Source organism: Moschus berezovskii, chromosome 21, assembly GCF_049115385.1.
Source record: "Moschus berezovskii isolate FMDL1 chromosome 21, NW_MosBer_1.0, whole genome shotgun sequence".
Lineage (NCBI taxonomy): Eukaryota > Metazoa > Chordata > Mammalia > Artiodactyla > Moschidae > Moschus > Moschus berezovskii.
The window spans coordinates 12809167-12831500 of NC_142480.1; the positions used below are offsets into that span (position 1 = coordinate 12809167).

General features: G+C 49.6%; 1 protein-coding gene and 1 pseudogene across 1 annotated transcript in view; one reads left to right on the forward strand and one right to left on the reverse strand.

Annotated features, from left to right (window-relative positions):
• The window catches only part of RIN3 (Ras and Rab interactor 3), a 136434-nt gene that overhangs the window by 101324 nt on the left and 12776 nt on the right, over positions 1–22334 (reverse strand).
• LOC129550745 (5S ribosomal RNA) lies at positions 10953–11071 on the forward strand (annotated as a pseudogene).

Below are 22334 nucleotides of genomic sequence, written 5' to 3' on the forward strand. Positions count from 1 at the left end.
CATGCAGGCTGTTGCACTGCCATGATCACTGTCATTAAACAGCTTGGCCACACCAGCTCTAACTTTGAGGGACCATCACTGAGCCCACGCGACAGCCGATATGTCATCTGCTGGCACAGTCAACCACCCAGCACCCACACCCTCCTGCTCACCAGCCAAGCTCCAGCTGAGGGCCCTGTGAAGGCAGCCACAGGAACCCCGAGTAATGAATGGCACTGTTAGCACAAAATAATGAGCCCAGACACTTCAGGGCAATTCCACCGGAAAGAGAAATCATTCCATGACTTGTTTCCCTTCTGCTTGCACAGGAGAAATAGAGAGATCGGCTCTAATCAGCAGTCCTAACAGCTTTTCAATTCAAGGGGTGGGCTGTCCGAGGACACCCAGGCTGCCCCACTCAGGTGCAGGGTGGCCAGACACCAGGAAAAACCCTTGCCCTGGGCCACAGGGACCAGGCCTGGGCTCGGCATCCTGGCTTATTTGGGGACCTTCTCACCAGCTCCAGAGGAAGGAGGGACTTGGCATGGTGTGTCCACCCTGGCATGCTGCCTGCCTTGAGTCATGGGCCTATTAAACCTTGGTGAGGAGAGAGGAAAGCCCTGCTCTGCGATGGAGAGGCCACCTGAGGGGGCCACCTGGGTGTGGGGTCAGCTAAGGGTGCGGGGCCCTGGCTGGATGCTGCCTGTCTGGGAGAAGGCCCCTTAGTTCCCAGCTCACGAGGGCGCTGGCCTTGTCCTGCCTGTGTGGGCCCCAGGGAAGCAGCTCAGAAAGTTCCAATGACGCATCACTGGAAGAACTAAGGCCCCCTTGTGCAGACTTGGCCGGAACTCGGGGGGTGGAGGGGGAGTGTGGGATGGAAGGGGAAGACTGGGAAAAGGCCAGCTCCATCCCACCCGCAGTCCTGACCGGGCCCCCGCTCCAGGACCAAGTGGCTCTATTGAGAGAAAGTGACCTGGTCCCAGAAGTCAGTACTGTGGGATGGCCCGATCACTCCGTACAAGGGGGTGAGCACACAGATGACAATGAGGGGCCAGGGTGGGAGGGGTGGGCCCTGGAAATGCCAGTCAGGGCAGCAACATGCCTGTTCATCCCCAACAGCCCACGGCACACAGCCATCCTCACACCTACTGGAGTGGCTAGCACCGTGTCCCCCAGAGAGACTGATCCAAATTCTAGCACCCAGCCCCTGCGAATGTGACCTCACTTGGAAAAAGGAGCTTTGGAGATGTGATTAAGGATGGCATCATTCTGGATTTAGTGTTAGTTGCTCAGTCGTGTCCGACTCCTTGCGACCTCATGGACTGAACCCTGCCAGGCTCCTCTGTCCACAGCATTCTCTAGGCAAGAATACTGGAGTGGGTTACCATTCCCTTCTCCAGGGGATCTTCCCAACCCAGGAATCAAACCCAGGTCTTCTGCATTGTAGGCAGATTCTTTACTGTCTGAGCCACCAGGGAAATTCTCTGGATTTAGGGTGGACCCTAGATTCAATGAGAGGTGTTCTCATAGAAAGAAATAGAGGAATTATCTGGCTGTCCAGCGGTTAGGGCTCCGAGCTTCCACTGCAGGAGGCAGGGGTTCTTAGTTCAGGGAACTAAGACCCTGCATGCAGCAGCCCCCAAAACAGACACAGAGATACAAGAAAGTCACATGAAGACAGGGAAGAAAGTAGAGTTAGGAGTTTTGAACACCAAGGATTGATGGCTACCTCCAGAGGCTGGAGAGAGGCATGGCCCTATTCTCCCAGAGCTTCCAGACAGAGCCAACCCTGCTGACTCCTTGGTCTTGAACTTCTGGCCTCCAGAACCATGGGAAAATACATTTCTGTTGTTATTAGCTGCAAGGTCGTGATGACTTGCTGCTGCAGCCCTTGGAAACTAATATATATCTACGTGATAGTCTCCTGTAAAGATAAGGACACTGAAGCACAGAAAGGCTAAACAGCTCATCCAAGGTCGTGTGTGTGCGCTCAGATGTATCTGACTCTTTGCAACACTTTGGACTGTAGCCCGCCAGGCTCCTCTGTCTCTGGGGATTTTTCAGGCAAGAATACTGGAGTGGGTTGCCATTTCCTCTCCAGGGGATCTTCTCCACCCAGGGATCGAACCCGCGGTTCTTGGGGCTCCTGTGGCTCCTGCATTGCAGGTGGATTCTTTGCCTGCTGAGCCATCAGGGAAGCCCAAGGTCACATAGCCTCTAAGTGGCAGAGCTGGGCTTCAAATCTGGACAATCTGAACCCAGAGTCTGGGCTAATAACACTATTCTAGTTCTTAAAGAAACTTTAAAAATTTCCCATGTATATGTATCCTTATAGTACTTGGCAAAGAAAGTGCTCATTAAAGTTTGTTGACCCATTTGGAATTTATATAAACACAGAGACAGAGAAATATAAACATAGAAATAATGTCCTGAAGGCTCTGAATGACATCATCAAGAACTGTTATTTCTGAGAAGTGCACACAGGGGGGTTGTTTCAAATTTTTATGCCAATTATGCATTACTTATATGATCAAAATCATCTTAAACCAATGCGTGGAGATACACCTGTTTGTCACATAAGTGCATGCAGGGTGGAGAGCTGGTGGCTTTGGGATCTCCTGAGCCGGGTTGGTGGTCATTTCACACACTGCAAAGCCAGCTCCTCACTGACTCGCTAAGAGGTCTATTTGCCTGTCCAACCACACTCACCTCCAGTCTCCTCTTCTGTGAAATGAGGAGTAAGTTCAACAGGCAGAGAGGGTCTCCCTCGGGAGTAGAGAGGATGAGATACGCACACTGCGTGCTATTATCCTGGGAGTGACTGACAGTAAACTTCTAAGAGCCATCACCGAATTGCCTGGTGGGGCTCCCACACCCAAGCTGAGCTTCCAGAAGTCCAAAGCCTCCCTCCTTTTGAAGTGGCAGCTATTTCTCGAGCTGGGGCAAAGCTGTCCAGAGGCCCCAGGGGTGTTTTCCTCGTGTCCGATCCTGGAGAACCAGCTGAGCCTTGACACTCCCAGGGGAGGTGAGGGCAGTCACTCCTGGCTGTCCCCACCCACCCACCTTCTCACTACAATTAGAGACTTGGTGGTCATTTCACATTCCACGCAGCCCAAGATGAAAACAAGGACTCACGCAGCCTCGGGCCCAACCCTGCCACATCTGGCCATGTGACCCAGGGTGAGGTTTTTAACCTCTGTGGGCCTCAGTTTTCTCATCTGTGCAATGGAGCTGGTAATCCCTACCACAAGTAATGTGCATGAAGCAGCATCTGGCATACAAGAACGCCTCGAATACACCATTATTCTAGCTGGCCTAACCGCACATGTGGTCCTGCCCTGTTTCTCCTACGAACGCCAACATGGGAAATGATCTGAGATATGTGAGAGCCGACTGCTCAGCCCCCTGAACGCCACCAAGAGGAAGAGCCCCCCATGAGGACAGGAACAATTGCACCTGTTCTGAAAGACTCAGAATCTAAAAGAGGAGTGCTGCAGCTGAAGATGGAGAAGGCAATGGCAAGCCACTCCAGTACTCTTGCCTAGAAAATCCTATGGACGGAGGAGCCTGGTAGGCTGCAGTCCATGGGGTCGCTATGAGTCAGACATGACTGAGCGACTTCACTTTCCCTTTTCACTTTCACACATTGGAGAAGGAAATGGCAACCCACTCCAGTGTTCTTGCCTGGAGAATCCCAGGGACGGGGGAGCCTGATGGGCTGCCGTCTATGGGGTCACACAGAGTTGGACACGACTGAAGTGACTTAGCAGCAGCAGCAGCTGAAGAAGGAATTCATCTGGATTCATAGGGCCTTTCATGCTGATCGTGCTCGGCCACCTTTCCAATGGACTCTGAACTCTGTGTTTAGTGCCTATGACAACAGAAGGATAAGACCCCCTCCAGACAGGGGAACCTTGAAGATCGTATCTAGGTTACTCATCACCTAAGAGAAAACATCACTAATCACCCCTTCCTCCAGACAGGCCGTAAATTTTTCTATATCTATCGGAGAGTGACCTCGGGTTTATTGACTATTGGCTAGTTGTTTGACTCTTTGAGCACATGAGCACACAGCACGTGAATGATGGGGTTATTGGGATTGTATTTTCCTTGGTTCATGTAAGTCTCAAGGAATTTGGAGTGGTGAGTTCAGACACATACACATGGGGCATAAAAGATTTTCACAAATGCTGGTCGGGGTCCTTGGCTAAGAGGAGACTCTGCCTTGGGCCCGCCGGTGTAATAAACTGCACTCCACTATCTGCATTGTTCTTCTGAGTGAGTTTGTTTCCCAGAACGCATGGCTACAACAGAGCCAGGCCCCAGCAGCCCCACTCCCAGGACACACACAGGGATAAGGAGACAATTGATTATGGAAGCACTTATAATGAGAGAAAATGGGAAAAACCAATATCCATCCACGAGAAACAGACATGAGAAAATGATAAATAAGTTGTGATTCTTCCACCCTGGACTATCACACAGCTGCTAAAAGTTAAGAACTAATTGTTATTGGGTGAAATCTCAAAATCCTGTCGGTTGCACTGATGTTAATTTCCTGATATTGATCCTTGTGCTGAGGTTATGTAAGAGAATGTCCATGTTTGGGTATTCACAGACATATATGCAAGTAAAGAAGCACAATGACTGCAACTTACTCTCACACAGTTCAGAAAAAGTGAAGAAGAGAAAACCAACAGAATGTGATAAAATGTTCATAATTGGTAAATCTGACTGAAGACTGTAATATAGGAATTCACTGTACTACTCCAGTAACTTTTCTGGGAGTCTGAAGTTATTTTAAAAGAAGAAGTTAAGAAGTTTTAAAATCAAACAAACCAAAACCCCAATGTTGAATGAAATAAGCAGATTACAGAAGGAATGAAAACACTTATATATACGAGTGTAAGAGTGTACACAACAGTTCCACGTGTTTTGTAAATACACATGCACATCAAATCCAGGACAATGATGACCTCTGAGGAGCTGGAAGAAAATGGGATCTGGAAACTGTGTGAAGGAGGCTTTGGCCAGTTCTGTAATGATTTATTTATTTTTAAAATGTCAGAAACATGCACCTTCTCCCAAGGTCCTCCAGAACATGCCACAAGCCCAGGCATTGTAGAGTGGGGGTCTTAGGAGGTTCAGTTCAGTTCAGTTCAGTCGCTCAGTCGTGTCCGACTCTCCGTGACCCCATGAATCACAGCACGCCAGGCCTCCCTGTCCATCACCAACTCCCGGAGTTCACTCAAACTCATGTCCACAGAGTCAGTGATGCCATCCAGCCATCTCATTCTCGGTCGTCCACTTCTCCTCCCACCCCCAACCTTTCCTAGCATCAGAGTCTTTTCCAGTGAGTCAACTCGTCGCATGAGGTGGCCAAAGTATTGGAGCTTCAGCTTTAGCATCAGTCCTTCCAATGAACACCCAGGATTGATCTCCTTTAGAATGGACTGGTTGGATCTCCTTGCAGTACAAAGGACTCTCAAGAGTCTTCGCCAACACCACAGTTCAAAAGCATCAATTCTTCAGCGATCAGCTTTCTTCACAGTCCAACTCTCACATCCATACATGACCATGGGAAACACCATAGCCTTGACTAGACAGGGAGGTTACCGAGTCCAAACTCACTCTGCCTGCTGCACGACAGGCCAATGAATCAAGGTGTTGAGACAAGGAATATGCCTTTAATCAGTAAGCCGGCCGGCCGAGAAGATGGCAGACTAATGTCTCAAAATAACCATTTGTCGGCGTCTGGATGCCAGCTTCTTTTATAGAACCAGACAGAGACGCGGTGAGAAACTAAAGTCAAAAGGCAGAATACAGAGGGAGAAGCAATGAGGAAGTGAAGTATTAATACCAAGGGCCATCAGTCTTACAAAACATCTCTGGGAATGGCCAGCCTGTGGAAGGGGTGTATTAATCTCTTCTTTCCTGCAGCCATTCACAGGTGGGCAGGGTCAGATTAGCTTCCTAATATCTGAACAAAGGCTAACAATTAGTCCAAAAACTGAGTCTGCCTGGTGACTCAGATGGTAAAGAATTCGCCTGCAATGCAGGAGACCCGGGTTCCATCCCTGGGTCAGGAAGATACCCTGGAGAAGGGAATGGCAGCCCACTCCAGTATTCTTGCCTGGAAAGTTCTGTGGACAGAGGAGCCTGGCAGGCTACAGTCCATGGAGTCGCAAAGAGTCAGACACAACTGAGTGACTTACACACACATACAGTCCAACAGTCAGGCAGAGGGGCAGGGTCCTCTGAGGCAGGCCATTATGTATTGTGATAATGGTGGTGCTAGGGGTAAAGACCCCGCCTGCCAATGCAGAAGACGTAACAGACTCGGGTTTGATCCCTGGGTTGGGAAGAGTCCCTTGAGGAGGGCGTGGCAACGCACTCCAGTATTCCTGCCTGGAGAATCTCATGGACAGAGGAGCCTGGTGGGCTACAGTCCACGGGAGCGTAAAGAGTCGGACACGACTGAAGTGACTGAACATGCACATAACAACAGCGATGAAAAGCAAGTCAAAGAAAGAGTTCCAACACGGAGTCAGAACCGGTTCTTCTCTGCAACAAGAACACCTAAGCCTGTCCCTTCTGCCAGGCCAGCTCCTCTGGGATGACTCCCATTGTTTTTCATGGCATTTTTAAGATCGTTCAGGAGCCTGAGGGCCTGTGTTGAAAGGTAATCAAGATGAGTCCATCCAAAGAATCAGGCCCTGGGGGACTTTAAGGAAAATCTTCTGACAACTGCGTCAGCAGAGCAGAAGCCAGAGAAGGTCACTGGGCCTGTGTCTCCGCACTGTGGCAGCCACAAGACTTGGGCCAAGGAGCAGCAGCTGACGCCAGAGTGAGTGACAGCTTGGAGTTCTGACTACAGGTGAAGATGCCAACAGGAACATACAAGACCAGCGGCAGGTATCTGGAGCTGGGAGAACTCCTTCCGAGGCCCCGGTGCTATGAACGAACACCCACCCTGGGCCCAGTGTCCCCCACTGTAAAGAGGGAGCCTAGGCCTCTGAGGAAATTAAAATTCATATTTTAGGGCAAGATGAGAAAATTTTAAATAACCGGATCTATTTATTTTTGGCTGTGCTGGGCCTTGGTTGTTGCCCGGGCTTTTCTCTAGTTGCAGCGAATGGGGGCCACTCTCTGTTATGAGTTGCGATGCAGGGGTTTCTTCCTGCAGTGGCTTCTCTTGTCGGGGAGCACAGGCCGAGGGCACAGGCTCTGGAGCTGTGGCACCTGGGCTCAGCAGTTGTGGCAAACGGGCTTAGTTGCTCTGAGGCATGTGGGATCTTCCCAAAACCAGGGATCAAAGCCGTGTCCCCAGCACTGGCAGGCAGATTCTTTACCACTGAGCCAGCAGGGAAGCCCGAGATGAGAAAATTTAAGCATAAATTTTTTCCCTGCCGGTTTGGCCTCCTCCTTCCCCTTTAGTGTGTATTGTGCAACCGCATTAAGCAGACCTCCCTATGTGATAACATTCCTTCTTTAATCTTGCAAGGGGCCATGGTGACCCATGACACTTCGTAGTGTAGATCTAGACTGTGTAACCTGTTAAGCACTTGAGTATAGCCCTTCCTCAAAAACTTACATACCTGGGCTCTGACCTCTAAAAGGGTGGAACAATCCTCAGAGCTTTCTGAAAGACAGTCTCCTGGATTATATAATGCGCTGCTGCTGCTAAGTCACTTCAGTCGTGTCCGATTCTGTGTGACCCCATAGACGGAAGCCCACCAGGCTCCCCCGTCCCTGGGATTATCCAGGCAAGAACACTGGAGTGGGTTGCCGTTTCCTTCTCCAGTGTGTGAAAGTGAAAAGGGAAAGTGAAGTCGCCCAGTCGTGTCTGACCCTTAGCGACCCCACGGACTGCAGCCTACCAGGCTCCTCCATCCATGGGATTTTCCAGGCAAGAGTACTGGAGTGGCTTGCCATTGCCTTCTCCGATATAATGCGCAGGTCGGTGCAAATAAAAATGTTCACTTCTTCCTAGATCAACTATTTTTTTTTAAAGATGCATTTATTTCTGGCTGCACTGGGTCTTCGTTGCTGCATGAGGTCCTTCTCCAGCAGTAGCAAGTGGGGTCAACTCTTTGTCGCCGTGTTTAGGCTTCTCGCTGCAGTGATTTCTCTCGTTGTGGAACACAGGCTCTAGGCATGCAGGCTCAGTAGTTGTGGTTCATGGGCTTAGTTATCCTGCAGCACATGGACCAGGGATTGAAGCCGAGTCCCCTGCACTGGCAGGCAGATTCTTTACTGCTGAGCCACCAGGGAAGCCCCTAGATCAATTACTGATTAATTCTTTCATCTACCCCACTTGCCTCAAAGGTCATGGGACAGGGTAAGGAAGAACTCAGCCACAGTGGACACTTAAGTGGTAACTCCTAGATGAGATGAAGAGCTCAAGGCAGTTCATGGAAGAAGTCAAGGCTCATCAGATCCTGGGACAGGGCAGGGAAGGCGAATCCGTTGGTGAAGGAGGAGAATCTGGGAACTTTGGGGGTGGATGAGCATGAAACCAAGCCCCCTAGGAACTGAGTTGCCCCACTGAGTTTATGATTAACCTCTCTATCCAAAACTTGATTCCTTTTCTTGTCCTGCCCCTGTTCCCCTCAGGACTGAGGTTTATCGAAGAAAAGGGGGAACTGAAACGAAGTAGGACACTTTGGGGCCTTCCTGGGTACAAAAGCCTCTTGTCGTGCCCTGTTTCTTGTTTGCAGAAAAAGGCTTTGATCTCCTAGGCCTTCCCTGAGTTCCAAAGAGCAGACTGAAGCAGTGACTAAGTAGGGAAGTGAGGGAATGCAGAAACAAAGGGAAAGCAGTCAATCAGGAAAAGCAATGACAACTAAACAGTTCAGTGATAAGAAAAAGCCCCAGTCCCTCCTTAAGGGATACGCAGAACAATCGGATGCATATCTTTGAGTTGTTCCGCAGAAACTAAGATCAGCCACCCAGGTAAAGGATGGTCACTACATGCTGATCATCAGCACAGAGACTCCAGACTGGCTGGAACCAGGTTGATGACGAAGATTCCCAAAACATCACCCTGTTGCCTCACCACCAACCAATCAGAAGAAAGTCCCTGAGCTGCTGTTCGCACCCCAAATAACCTCTCCCTGAAAGCCACTGGGAACTTTGGGTCTTCCTTTTGAGCACTAACTAACTGCTCATGTTGTTTGCTTGCCACCTACAGTAAATGCTGTACTTTCCTTCACTACAACCTGGTGTCAGTAGATTGATTGACTTTGCAAGCACTCCAAAAGACCTGTTGGAGCAGTTGGCTTGGATCAGTGATGTGCTATTAAGCATCTGTCCATGACAAAAAAAAAAAACAAGTCCTGATCTGGAGTGAATGAGGATTGCCACGGCTGTACGTATTCCCACCATTGCTCATAAGAAGTTACCGATGATTTAACAACTAGCTAAAAATTTCTGAATATTGAACAAGACTTTGTAAGTCTATCAACTGTCCTCTACTTCAGAGGTTCCCCTAACACTGGAGTCCTCTCTATGCCATCCCAATACGTAGCTGTATCTGTTTGAAGACCTCTAATGACAGGGAGCTCACTACCTCACTGGGCAAGTCATTCTGAGAAGCAGTCCTCAATTTCTATTGGGATGAAATCTGTTCCTCTGAATCCTTCCTCTTGTTTCTTTTTCTACCCCTTATAAGGCCACAGGGACAACACGCCCCATCCCCACGCAGCCCTTCAACTATGCAGAGAAGGCCAACATAACTCCTCCCCCGATCCTCTAGGGTCAACTCTTCTCCAGGTTGCTCAGCACCCCCTCTCCTTATGGTACCCACAGGTAACATTTACCAGCTTTTTCCCCTGTGTCTGACACTGAGGCACAGATCGGTTTACACACACAGTCTCCATGAATTTGCATACGGAGTGCTTTGCTTTCTAGTAATATTTTAAGGTGTTCACTGAGACAGCTTTTAGTACAATCACAGAATCATGCAGCTATCACTGCATGAATATTTTAGGACATTTTCACCATCCCAACAAGGAATCCTGTCCTCATTAACTGTCATTCCCCATTTCCTCTTAATGCCCCAGCCAGTATTAACCGCTAATCCATTTTCTGTCTTTATAGGCTTGCCTTCTGATATTTCCCATACAGAATCATATAGTATGTGGTCTTTTATGTTTGGTTTCTTTCATTTGACATAATGTTTTTAAGGTTCACCCGGGCTTCCCTGGTGGCTCAGACAGTAAAGAATCTGCCTGCAATTCAGGAAACCCAGGTTCGATCCCTGATCAGGAAGATCCCCTGAAGAAGGGCATGGCAACCCACTCCAGTAATCTTGCCTGGAGAAGTCCATGGACAGAAGAGCCTGGTGGGCTACAGTCCATGGGGTGGCAAAGAGTCGGACATGACTGAGCCACTAACACTTTCACGCTGTCACGACTTACATAACGCATCAGTCCTTCCTTCCTTTCTCTCTTTTTTAAAAGTTTTATTTATTTATTTTTGGCTAGGCTAGGTCTTGGCTGCTGTGCAGACGTTTTTCTTGTTGCAGCGAGTGGGGGCTACTCTCGAGTTGTGGTGTGAGGGCTTTTTTTGTTGTGGAGCACAGGTTCTAGGGCACGTGGGCTCAGTAGTTGCAGTTTCTGGGCTCTAGAGCATAGGCTCAGTAATTGCGGCACACAGGCTTAGTTGCTCCACGGCATGTGGGATCTTCTCCACCCAAGGATCAAACCCCCATCTCTTGGATTGGAAAGTGGATTCTTTATGACTGAACCACCAGGGAAGCTCCAGGGCTTCATTTCTTTTTAATGCCAAATAGTATTCCATTGTATGGACAGACCACATTGTACTTGTCCGTGGATATTTGGGTTGATCCACTTTTGGGCCTTTATGAATAACGCCACTGATATTCATGCATGAGTTTGTGTATAGACATTGTTTTCAATTATCTTGGGTATATACTTAAGACTAGAATTGCTGGGTCATATGGTAACTCTGTCTATGGCTATACCACCCTGAATGTGCCCGATCTAATTTGATCTCGGAAGCTAAGCAGGGTTGGGCCTGGTTAGTACTCGAATGGGAGAACTCCTGGGCATACTGGGTGCTGCAGGCTTGGGCCTCCCTGGTGGCTCAGTCAATAAAGAATCTGCCTGCAACGTGGGAGACCTGGGTTCGATCCCTGGGTTGGGAAGATCCCCTCGAGAAGGGAACAGCTACCCACTCCAGTATTCTGGCCTGGAGAATTCCATGGACTGTATAGTCCATGGGGCCGCAAAGAGTCACTTGACTTTCATGGGAACTCTATATTTAGCATGTGAATGCCAGACTTTTTCCAAAGTGGCTAAAGAATTTATATCCCACTGACAATGCGGGGCAGAGGGGTCCCAATTTCTCCACATTCTTATCAACACTTGTTACTATCATTTTGAAATATTTACTGTTTATTTGGCTGCATTGGATCTTAGTTGCGGCATATGGGATCTTCGCTCTTCGCTGAGGCGTGTAGGATCTTTAGTGGCAGTGTGAGAACTCTTAGTTGTGGCATACAGGATCTAGTTTCCTGACCAGTGATTGAACCCAGGGCTCCTGCATTGGGAGCGCAGAGTCTTAGCCATTGGACTTCCAGGGAAGTCCTGTTATTAGCTATCTTTATTGTTATAGCCATCCTAGTGGGTATAAAGTTGTATTGCATTGTATTTTTCTTCCAGTTTTACAGCAATGTAACTGACACACATCACTGTGAACTGAACTGAAGGTGTACAGCATAATGATCTGGCTAACTCACATCATGAGACGATTGTCACAAAAGTTCAGTGAATGTCTCATTATCATTTCGATTTACATTTCTCTGATGTAAAACTATGCTGAGAATCTTAATTATTGACGATTTGCAGATATTCTCTAGAAAAATGTTTTTTTTTTTCAGATTCTTTGCCGGTTTTAGAATTAGATTATCTTTTTATTATTGAGTTGTAAGTTCTTTATATTTCCTATATTGAAGTGCCTTAAAAGGTGTTCGATTTGCAAATATTTTCTCCCATTCTCTGCGTTGTCTTTTAATTTTCCTGATGAAAAGATGAAGGTGCCCTTTGAAACACAAAAGTTTTTAATTTTGGTGAGATCCAATTTACCTATTTTCTCTTTGGTTGCTTGTACTTTTGGTGTCATAGCCAAGAAACCAACACCTAATTCAAGATCATGAAGATTTACCCCTGTTTTCTTCTGAGATTTTTTACACTCAGGTCTTTGTTCCCTTTTGAATTAATTTTTGCATGTGATGTGAGATAGGGTCCAACCTCCTCCTTTTGCATTTGGATATCCTGTTGTCCCAGCAGCATTTGTTGTAAAGATTATTTTTTCCCCATTGAATTTTCTTTGCACCCTTGTTGAAAATCAACTGACCATAAATTATGGAGTGGTTTTGAACCCCTTCATTTGACTGTTTTTATCCTCCTGAGTGTGCTGAGTATCCTTCTGTCTTTCTACCTCTAAAATGTAGCGTCTCAAGCTAGGAAATAATTTCCGAGGTGTGTCCTGAGCAGCTCATAAAGGAGCATGACCATCACCTCTCTCAATCTAGATAGTCTACTCCTGTTAACATGACCTAAGACAGCTCAGCTTTTCTGCAGCTATGTATACAACATTCTTGGGGAACTGTGGGCAACTTTTTTGAATTCTGAGGTTGGGATCACATTGTGGAGATGAAAGGAGATCAAAAGAGCTTAGGAGATGAGCAATTACATGCAGATACTGTTCTCATCAGGACAACGGGTACAACACAAAGGAAACGACACAGCTCAGACTCAAGAGACCATGGTCTGGTTGTGTTGTTCACCCTGAGACCTTTGGCCACTCACTTCCCGTCTTCAGGCTCAGTGGCTTCTTCAGTAAAGTGAGAAGACTGCTCTAGATTTGGAATGGCAAGTAGGTTGAATTTCCCTGTGAACTCCAGTTGATGGGCAGCAGCTGCCCAGAATGTTATGCTAAAGGCTTGGAAGAGAAAGTCTGCTGGGATCGCCTAGTGTTGTCAGCCACAGGCTGGGTACCAGGCTATGCATTGTCTGAGCGTGGACGAGACCTAAAACTGGGGTTCCTTCCAGCACTATGCATTCCATGATTCTGCAACTCACCCGACGCCTAGCTCATACCATCTGAAGTTTCTCTGCCAAGCCAGGCTGGCTCTGGCCCAGCAGACAGTCTGAGAGAAGGTAAGCAGCCAGGCCAGCTTCTCTGTGGCTTCCGCTCCACCAAATGCTTTTTCCTGGACCTGTGGAAGCTGAGCCACAGCTGCCGCCTCGTTTCACTTTTGGCCCAGCCTTTAGAGTCACATGGAGACGGAAGAGAGGCAGCCAGTGGCAGAATCAGCATCGCTCACACGTAAATAATCTGCAAATACTCAAACCAATGCTTCCAGCCCTGGCTCCATGGGCCAGATAACTGCATGAGGCCCTGGTGGGTTCCCACAGTCACTGGGGCTCCAAGAACAGTGCCTGGGATCCTATTGTGAGAGAGCTCCCTAGGTGTCTTCTCACTGGGAGACCAAAAGGCCTTCTGAGATGAGGTGGGGCATGGGGTGCAGCTTAAGCCCCCGATCCTCGGTGGGCGCCCCCCGGGAAGCTGGGACCGGACTTGGAGGGCCCCTGCCCACAGCCTCGCCGAGGGGAAGTCAGCTCAAGCAAGTCTTCCGGGCCCCGGAAGTGCTGAGAACAGGTCTGGCTGTCTCAGCTTGCACGTCACAGCCCACATCAAGGGGTCGAGCAGGTCCATGGCCTTCAAACTTTCCACACCTGTGTGCTGCAGGCCTCTGCCGCCTGGCGTGTGTCAGGTAGCACCTGGCTCCCAGCGCTGCTTCCCGGGCTGCCTGCCTGATGCCCACAGCCTTCCCAGAACTGGGGTAGAGTTCCTCCATTCTCCCTCTGCAACCTTTGGCTCACGGGTCCCAGGCCCTTTCCATAACCCAGCCAGGCCCTTGAACCCAGACTGATGAGCAGGTCAGCCTGCTCATCCTGCTGACCTCAATCCCAGCCTAGACTAGGCCCGTCCACTGCCATCAGACCGGCCTTTCAAAGTCTGTAAAATGAGACTGAGAACAGACCCTGAAAGGCCGCGGTGAGGACAAACTGCCTACTGCATCTGGAGCTTTGCATATATTAACTACATTGACTTTTTCAAACAACCCTACGAGATAACTCCGATTATTGCTCCCATTTTATAGATGGGAAACTGAGACACAGAGAAATTAAGCAACTCACTGAAGCTACGGAAAGTGGCAGCGCTGAGATTGGAACCCTGGCCATCTCAGAGTCTGTGTTCTTAATCACCCTACGAAATCCCTCTAGACTCCTATTCACAATGTAAGATGATTAAACGTTATAAACACGCAATACAAGAAAGAGATGTAGGGCAGATCTCGTCCACAGAGCAGAAGACTTAACACTCTCAAAGTATGAATCCTAAGCAAAATGATTGAACGAATCAGTGCAATTTCAATTAGAACCCCAAAAGTGTTCTGTGAAAAGTGCCAAGAACATCCAAGACACACTTGAAGAAGGGAGTAGGATTTGGGCTGCTGGAAATCAAGACTTAATGACAGAGCTACAGTGATGAAGAAGGTACGGCATTGGGGCCGGGAGAGGCACATAGGTCAGTGGGCTAGACAAGACAAGTCCAGAAACAGATCTCCCAACACAGTCACTTGAGGCACATATGGTCACAGTAGAACATTGAGTAAAGGACAAACTTCGCAACAAAATGTGCTGAGACAACTAGATATCTGCATGGGAGAAAAATAAACGTGATCCATTCTTCACAGCTTATACAAAAACCAGTTCCAGGAAGACTCTGTTCTGATAAAAGGTAAAAAGCAAAACAAACCAAAAAAAGCTCCTAGAAGAAAATAAAGAATACTTTCATAATCTGATGGAAGAGAGACTTCTTAAACAGTGCACACACAAACACATACTCACACACATATACCTCAACCTTAAATACAATTTTTAATTTGACTGTATTAAAATGAAGACTTTCTGTTTATCAAGACACCATCAAGAGAGTGAAATTTATGCCCTGTGTGGGAGAAGATACTTGTAACACAAAGTGCTCAGAACTAGATTATACATAGAACTTCTACACATTGATAAGGAAAAAACAAGACAAATAAGAACAAATAGAAAAATGGGCATGAGGCTTGAGCTGGCACTTAACACAGGGACCATCCAAATGGCCAGTGAGCATCTGAAAAGCTCCTCAAGAGCAGAGGAATCGGAGAATCAGGAATTAAAACTTCAGGAGCCTGTGAGAATGGTTGTCATGAAGCAGACCTAACGACCAAGGACCAGGGCCGTGGAGGAACCGGAACGTTCCTGCTCTGCCTGCGGGACTATAAACTGGTCCATGAGTGGTTCTTAATCCTGGGATTGAGGGATTTATGTCTCCTTCTTGACACTGTTTTTCCACATTCCAAGTTTTTACAGTGAGTGTATATTACTGTGACAATCAGAAAATAATGGACGAACATTTCAGAGGAAACAATTAAAATGGAAGAAAAGATGGCCAGGGGAAAGACTTCCTGGAAGATCAGTGTGCCCATCAGGGTCTCTCCTTCATATACAACTGAGTGAAATGTGCAGGGATTTGAAAAGATCATCTGAGCCCTGGCCTGGTTGCCCCTCAGCTACCCTGGACACACCGAGGGAAGAAAAGGGCCTCTGGGCCTAGAAAACAAATGTGTTCCAACCTGCCCCTTACCTCTTTGAGTCTCAGTTTCCTCTTTTGGAAAAAAAAAAAAAATGCAAAATATCATTCTCATGAGTCCTAACAGGTGGCTTGGATGGTAAAGAATCTGCCTGCCATGTGGGAGACCTGGGTTTGATCCCTGGGTGAGGAAGATCCCTTGGAGTAGGAAACCAGCAACCCACTCCACTATTCTTGCCTGGAGAATTCCACAGGAGCCTGGCAGGCTACAGTCATACTTATAGGGCCAAGGAGCCAGACAGACCAGAAAGAATTGCGTCTGGGAAAGGTGGATGCCCAGACATAGTTAAATACATAAAACAGGTCCAAAGGAACCAAACTGATTCCAGAACTTACTTTTCAGCTGGCAGGGATTCCCCTGTTCGTGGTCCAGCCAGTGCTGCCTGAAAGAACTGAATGCAGTGATGGAAACGACCCACGTCTGCACCGTCCAGTGCAGCCGCCCTCAGCTGCCCGTGGTTTTGGAGCATTTGCACTGCGGCCAGTGCAACTGTTACTTCACTTGAATGAATTTAATTTGTAAAACAGATACATGAGGCTAGTGGCTAACGTACTGGACGATGCGGGTCTAGACTTTTCTTCTGTTTAAATCTTTTCAGTGTCTGTGAATTCATATACTGTGTGTGGGATTTGTTTTTAGTTAGAAAGAAAAAAGATTAAAAAAAAAAAAGACAACTCAACACATGTCAGTGCTATGACCATTAGCCATTGCCCAATTTGGAAAGTTCTTCAGGAAGACCATGTCTTTGGTCGTCTATTTCAGGGTTTAAGGCCCTCTTCTCTCAGGAGTTGCCCATACCCCTGTGGCTGGCTGTAGGTCAAGGTCGCTTTTGGACATGGATCCCAGCCCAGACCTCCCCAGGCTTGTCCCTACAGAGCTCCCGGGGTCCTCGCCCACCTTCCTTCTGCTGTCTTCTCCCCATGTGGACCAGGTTTGGAAAACAGGAGGCCCGTCAGCTCTGGGGAGACTCGTGTGGGCCCCTGCTGGCCTCCCTCCCTCCAGAATTGCCCCCGCCACGTGGCAGCCCACAAGTCCTACCGTGACGTTGGCCTCTGGCCCTGCTGCTGCTTACTCAGCGGTTCCCCCATCATCTGGGGGAAATGGAAAGGAGATCACAACCCTCCCCTCCCGGGCCTGACCCGGGGTAGAGGAACAGGTGGCAGGAGGCGGGAGCAGGGGCCCCGTGATGGACAGGTCTCAGCCCTGCAGGGGAGATGCGGGCTCTCCACGCCCTCACCCAGGCCTTCCCGCTGGACCTCCGCTTAAGTTTCTCTTTCCCTCCCTCGCCCTTCGCGTCTGGGGCCTGACTGAATTCCCCTCTGACACCGGCCTTTCAAAGTCTGTAAAATGAGACTGAGAACAGACTCCGAAAGGCCGCGGTGAGGACAAAATGCCGGCTGCATCTGGAGCTTCACAGTAGCTGTCTGTGGTTGCTGTGGACACGACTGATGCTGGACAGCTCTGAGCGGAGCAGGAAATGCTCTGCCCAGGAAGGCAGCCGGGCTCTGTTCCAGCCTCAGCTACAGGCTGGCTGTGTGTCCTCAGGCAAGCCTCCCTCCCTCTCTGGGCCTCAGTTCTCTCACTAGTGAGATAAGCCAAAGAATACTCACCCCTCCCTCTTTCAGAGGCTTGCCGGCAGGGTGAAACATGAGCATAGAGTCAGACGGGTGTGCTTTGACAAAACGAACCCCCATTTCTAAACCAGAAGTGGGGTCACGCCCAGGGCCTGTCCAGGATTCAGGGGTGAACACTGACCCAACCCCTGATGCTGCCGGGCCGGGGCACTGCCTGCACCCCGAGGAGGCAGGCTCTGGACATCTGCACCTTGCAGGAAGCTGCTGCGGCGTCACATTCCTCCAGCCCCTGGCGACACTGAGTCACCCTGCGACCCACCACACAGCTGCTGTGACCGCACTTCCTCTGTGGGGTCCTGGGCACGCCCCAGCTCAGCAGTCCTGACGGTGTCTGGCAGCACGCCTCCTGGGCCCAGGCCCACCTCCCAAAACAAGATGGACATCCCACCCCTGCCCCCGAAATCCCACCTCCAGGGCTGCATCTTTTTTAGGGCTTGGGTCCCCTTCACCCATCAGACTTTACAGGGTGCACGGTCCCTGATGCCCGAGCGTAAGGGAAGTTAGCTGCAGTGAGTTTTCAAGAGAGGAGGAGGCCGAGGCCACTGGCTCATTACCTTTGGGGGCCTTCAGGAGGCACTGGGTTGGGGAGAGAGGAAACACACTCCACCCCTCCCAGGTGAAAGTGTTTCTCAGCAACTCCAGGAGAAGGGGGAGGCAGAGGATGAGATGGTTGGATGGCATCACCGATTCAATGCACATAAGCCTGAGCAAACTCCAGGAGATGGTGAAGGACAGGGAAGCCTGGCATGCTACAGTCCATGGGGTTGCAAAGAGTCAGTCACGACTGAAATGACGGAATAGCAATAACAGTGACTCCAAGGGTGGGGGTTACAGGATGTGACCCTGTCAGTGGGTGACAAGGGAGAGACTGGAAGGTGGGGCCAGGCCCACATTTCTGCACCTCTGAGTCTCTTACCTGGTCCATCATATATGACCAACTCGGGGAGGGGGCTAGGAGGTCACCCCCTCCATAGGGCTCAGCAGGCCCGGGGAGGGTCCAGCAGCATCCCTCCCTCCAGGACCAGGCACACCTGGATCTAGGACAGACAGCAGGTCCTGGAATCTTGGGAGGCAACACAGGGATGCAGGGAATTCATGAGTGAAGGCTGAGGCTCCGGACTTGGATAAACCAGGATTCGGGTCCAGAATCTGCCACGGAGCGTTGAGGGCTTCCCCTGAGTCACCTGCTGTGCCTCAGTTTCCCTGCCTATAAACTGGGCACTGCAACCCCAGCCTCATGGGGCTGCGACGATTAACTGAGAAACAGCTCTTAGCAAAAGGGCCTGGGGAATTTCCTGGAAGTCCAATGGTCAGGGCTCCACGCTTCCACTGCAGGAGCTGCAGGTTTGATCCCTGGTCAGGGAACTAAGATCCCACATGCCCCGTGGTGTGGCCAAAAAAAACAAAAACAAGCAAAGGGGCTTCACATAACTGCTGTAACTATGAGTGTCATCTGTGAATACCACAAGTCCCTGATTTTTATGCCTCAATCAAAACTCTGCTCCTTAGAAGGACGCTTCTGTGAGAATGACAGAATGTGACATATTAGCACTGACTGCTCGCCTCTTTGAAAACTGTCCTTTCCAAGCCTTGAATTTCACTGGAGGGAGAAAGGACCAAGGCCAGGGACAGAGGGGTGGCGCCTACCGCCAAGGACTCATGCATTTTAAAGGCAGACATTGCATGAGTCTGGCACTTCTTAATCTAGGGGAATGAACTGCTGATAGAGACGTTCAGACAGTGCAGTGGAGAGGCTGGGACTGACTTGGCTACCTGACACACACACGGTCCACTCTCAGCACTCGTGGTCGGTACATTCCACGAAGTTTGCCACAGACACTGAGTTAGTGGAAACAGAACCCCTGCTTTTGGGGAAAACACAGGGGTAGGTTCCCATGAACCGCTGGTCACAACATTTCCATTCACTGATCAAGACACATCTTGTTTTATGTGTGTTTCTATTTAAAGATATCTTATTTAATACGCATCATTGATTCATTAACCTTGAACTCACGGCCAACAGCATAACTCATGCCTGAGCAAAGCTCTTCTAACACCCATAGTCTCTCCATGGGGCCCCACTCAGCCTTCTCACCCTCAGGAACCCTAGACAGCAGAGACACTGTACTTGGAGGACATTTTAAACAGTGAAATCATCAGCCCAAAGCAGGAGAAAAACTCGAAAAACATAACAGACCACGATGAAGATGGAAACAAGAAGGCACCTTGTTCTCAGATGGTTCAGATTTTTCATCGCTCTGTGCAGGGCTGCAAATGACCTCCAAAGCACTATGATTTGGGGGTTATGAATAAACCTCAGCAAGCAGGCCGATTTGCAAATGCGGAGTCTGTGAGTAATGAGGATCGGCTGCAAACATCCCTTCATTAGGCTGGCCCCCACTGTGGCCCACCTAGACTTGAACCCTTCTCACAACACAGCATCTGTCAGAGCCTGGGAGCTAGCTGCCGTGTTGTCTGAACTGGGAACCAGCACACATCTCGCCCTGGAGCCCAGGCCAGGCCCCTACCTGGCACCCACCCTGTAGCTGCTGAGGCTTGCAGCTGCCACCATGGGCAGTTCCTGTCAGGGGCAGAGGACAGATTTGGGAGGAAAAAGGGGAGGACGGTATTTGTAGCAGCTGCAGGGGAACCTCTGGCAGTCTCCAAACCTGTGTCCTGAGAGCCTCTCACCAGCCTCCCCGACAGTATAGTGAGCACGGCCATGTCCTCATGAAGCGCCTACTGTGGGAGGCGGCTGGGCCATGTGCTGCTTTGCACAGAGCCCGGCACACAGTGGGGGCTCTGGGCCTCCACGTTGCATGAATGCAGGAAGCAATGATCAGAGAGGGCAAGGAGACAGCTCAAGGTCTCACAGCAAGTCAGGGCAGACCTGGGGACGAGTGGAGTGGACAAGAGGGTAGGCACTGAGGCCTTTCCGAAGACCATGGGACACGGTTCACATTTCTTGAACACCTACTACGTGTCAAACTCTGTCCAAGCTCCTTACACGCATTAATTCATATAATACAACAGCAGTTGTAAGAGTATGGAACTATCAGTACCCATTTTACAGATGAGGAAACTGAGGTGGAGAATAGAATGGGAACCATGACGGTTTGCTACATGGCCTAACCTCTAAGCTGTACTCTTCCCTTCTCAATGTTCTCATATCCAGACAGCCACGCTGGGCCACAATAGGCACCTTCTCCTGGGCAGGTGGAGGGCAGGCTGGTAGGAGTTAATAAAGGTGGCCTCCTTGCCTCCATGATGCATACCCAAACCACCACCAGGCTCCTTTCTAGCTACAATTCCGGGGGTGCCCTATCTCTCCATCCCCACTGCCAAGATCCTGGTCCAGGCCTCCATCTCTGCTCAACCCCAACCCCTATAGTAGCTTCTGTCCCATGTGCTACTCCCCCAAACCCCAGGCCTTTCTTCACACAGCAGCCCGATGCAAGCAATCCATGTGATTCCTTTGCAAAATCTGTACCTTATACACAAATGTTTGCAGCAGCTTTATTTGCAATTGCCCCAGACTGGAAACAACCCAAATGTGGCACAGTGGGCAAATGGATAAACAAACTGTGATGCATGCATACAATGAAATACACTCAGCAATAAAAAGAACGTAACACTGAGACACACAACACAGATGGGTCTCCGATGCCTTCAGCCAGGTGAAACCAGCCAGGCTCCAAGGCAGCATTCATGCGAAGTTCTCGAAACACCAAAACTCAAGGATGGAGATGAGTGATGATGCCAGGGTTTGGGCAGGGGAGGGGCAGGCTACAAGGGCCGCAGGGGAACTTTGGAAGGTGATGGAACTGTTCTATATCCTGACTGCGGTGGTGGTTACCCAACAGTCAACGTTTACCAGAATGTATTGAAAAGTTCACAGAAGAGGCTTACTCCATAAAAATTTTACCTTGTTATGGTTGAACTGTATCCCTAGAAAGACATGTTGAAGTCCTAACCCCCAGCATCTCAGGACCTCAGAATGTGACCTTATTTGGAAATAGGGTCATTGCCAGTGTAGTAAGTTAAGATGTGCGTGCTAAGTCACTTCAGTCGTGTCCAACTCTTTTTGACCCCATGGACTGTGTCCTGCCAAGTTCCTCTGTCCATGGGGTTCTCCAGGCAAGAATACTGGAGTGGGTCGCCATGCCCTCCTCCAGGGGATCTTCCCAACCCAGGGATCAAACCTGCATCTCTTATGGTGTCCTGAACTGGCAGATGGGTTCTTTACCACTAGTGCCACCTGGGAAGCTCCAATGTAAATTAAGATGAGGTCATTTTAGAATGGGGGCAGGAGGGACCCTAAGTTGATATGACTGGTGTCCTTATAAGAAGAGGAGCAACAAGAAGATACACAGCGAGGACATGGCCCAGTGACCAGGCAGAGGCTGGAGTGATGCAACTCAAGCAAAGGGACCCCAAGGACTGCCGGGGCCACCAGAAGCTAAGAAGAGGCAGGAAGATTCGACCCAGAGTCTCAGAGGGAGCATGGCCCTGCCGTCACCTTGATCAGAACACCAGCCTCCAGAATGGTGAGAACTCTGATTGCTGTAAGCCACCCAGTTTGCGCTGCTTTATCACAGCTACCCTAGGAAACCAATACACAGCCCAACATTAAAAATGGGGGGACGAGACTGTCTCAGTCCCCAGGGTCTACAGATTCCAGCCTAAGAGCCTCAGGTGTCTTGTCCCCTCTCCCGCACAGGTCACCTCTGGTCCACGCACAGCGCAAACACCAGGCACACTGAACCGTGGTACCCGCAACCGGACCATGCTGGTTCCCCCATCCCCCACGGCTACCTGGGAAATTCCCAGAGGTCACTCAGCTCGGCTTGGCTCTTGCCTCCCTGGTAAAGCTCCCCCAGATGTGCTCTAGTCTGAGTGGGACATCCCTGAGCCAGCCGGGGACCCCAGCACTCCAGAGGACCATCCTGCATCGTTCAGGCATTTCATTGCCTGCTGCTCCTGCAGCC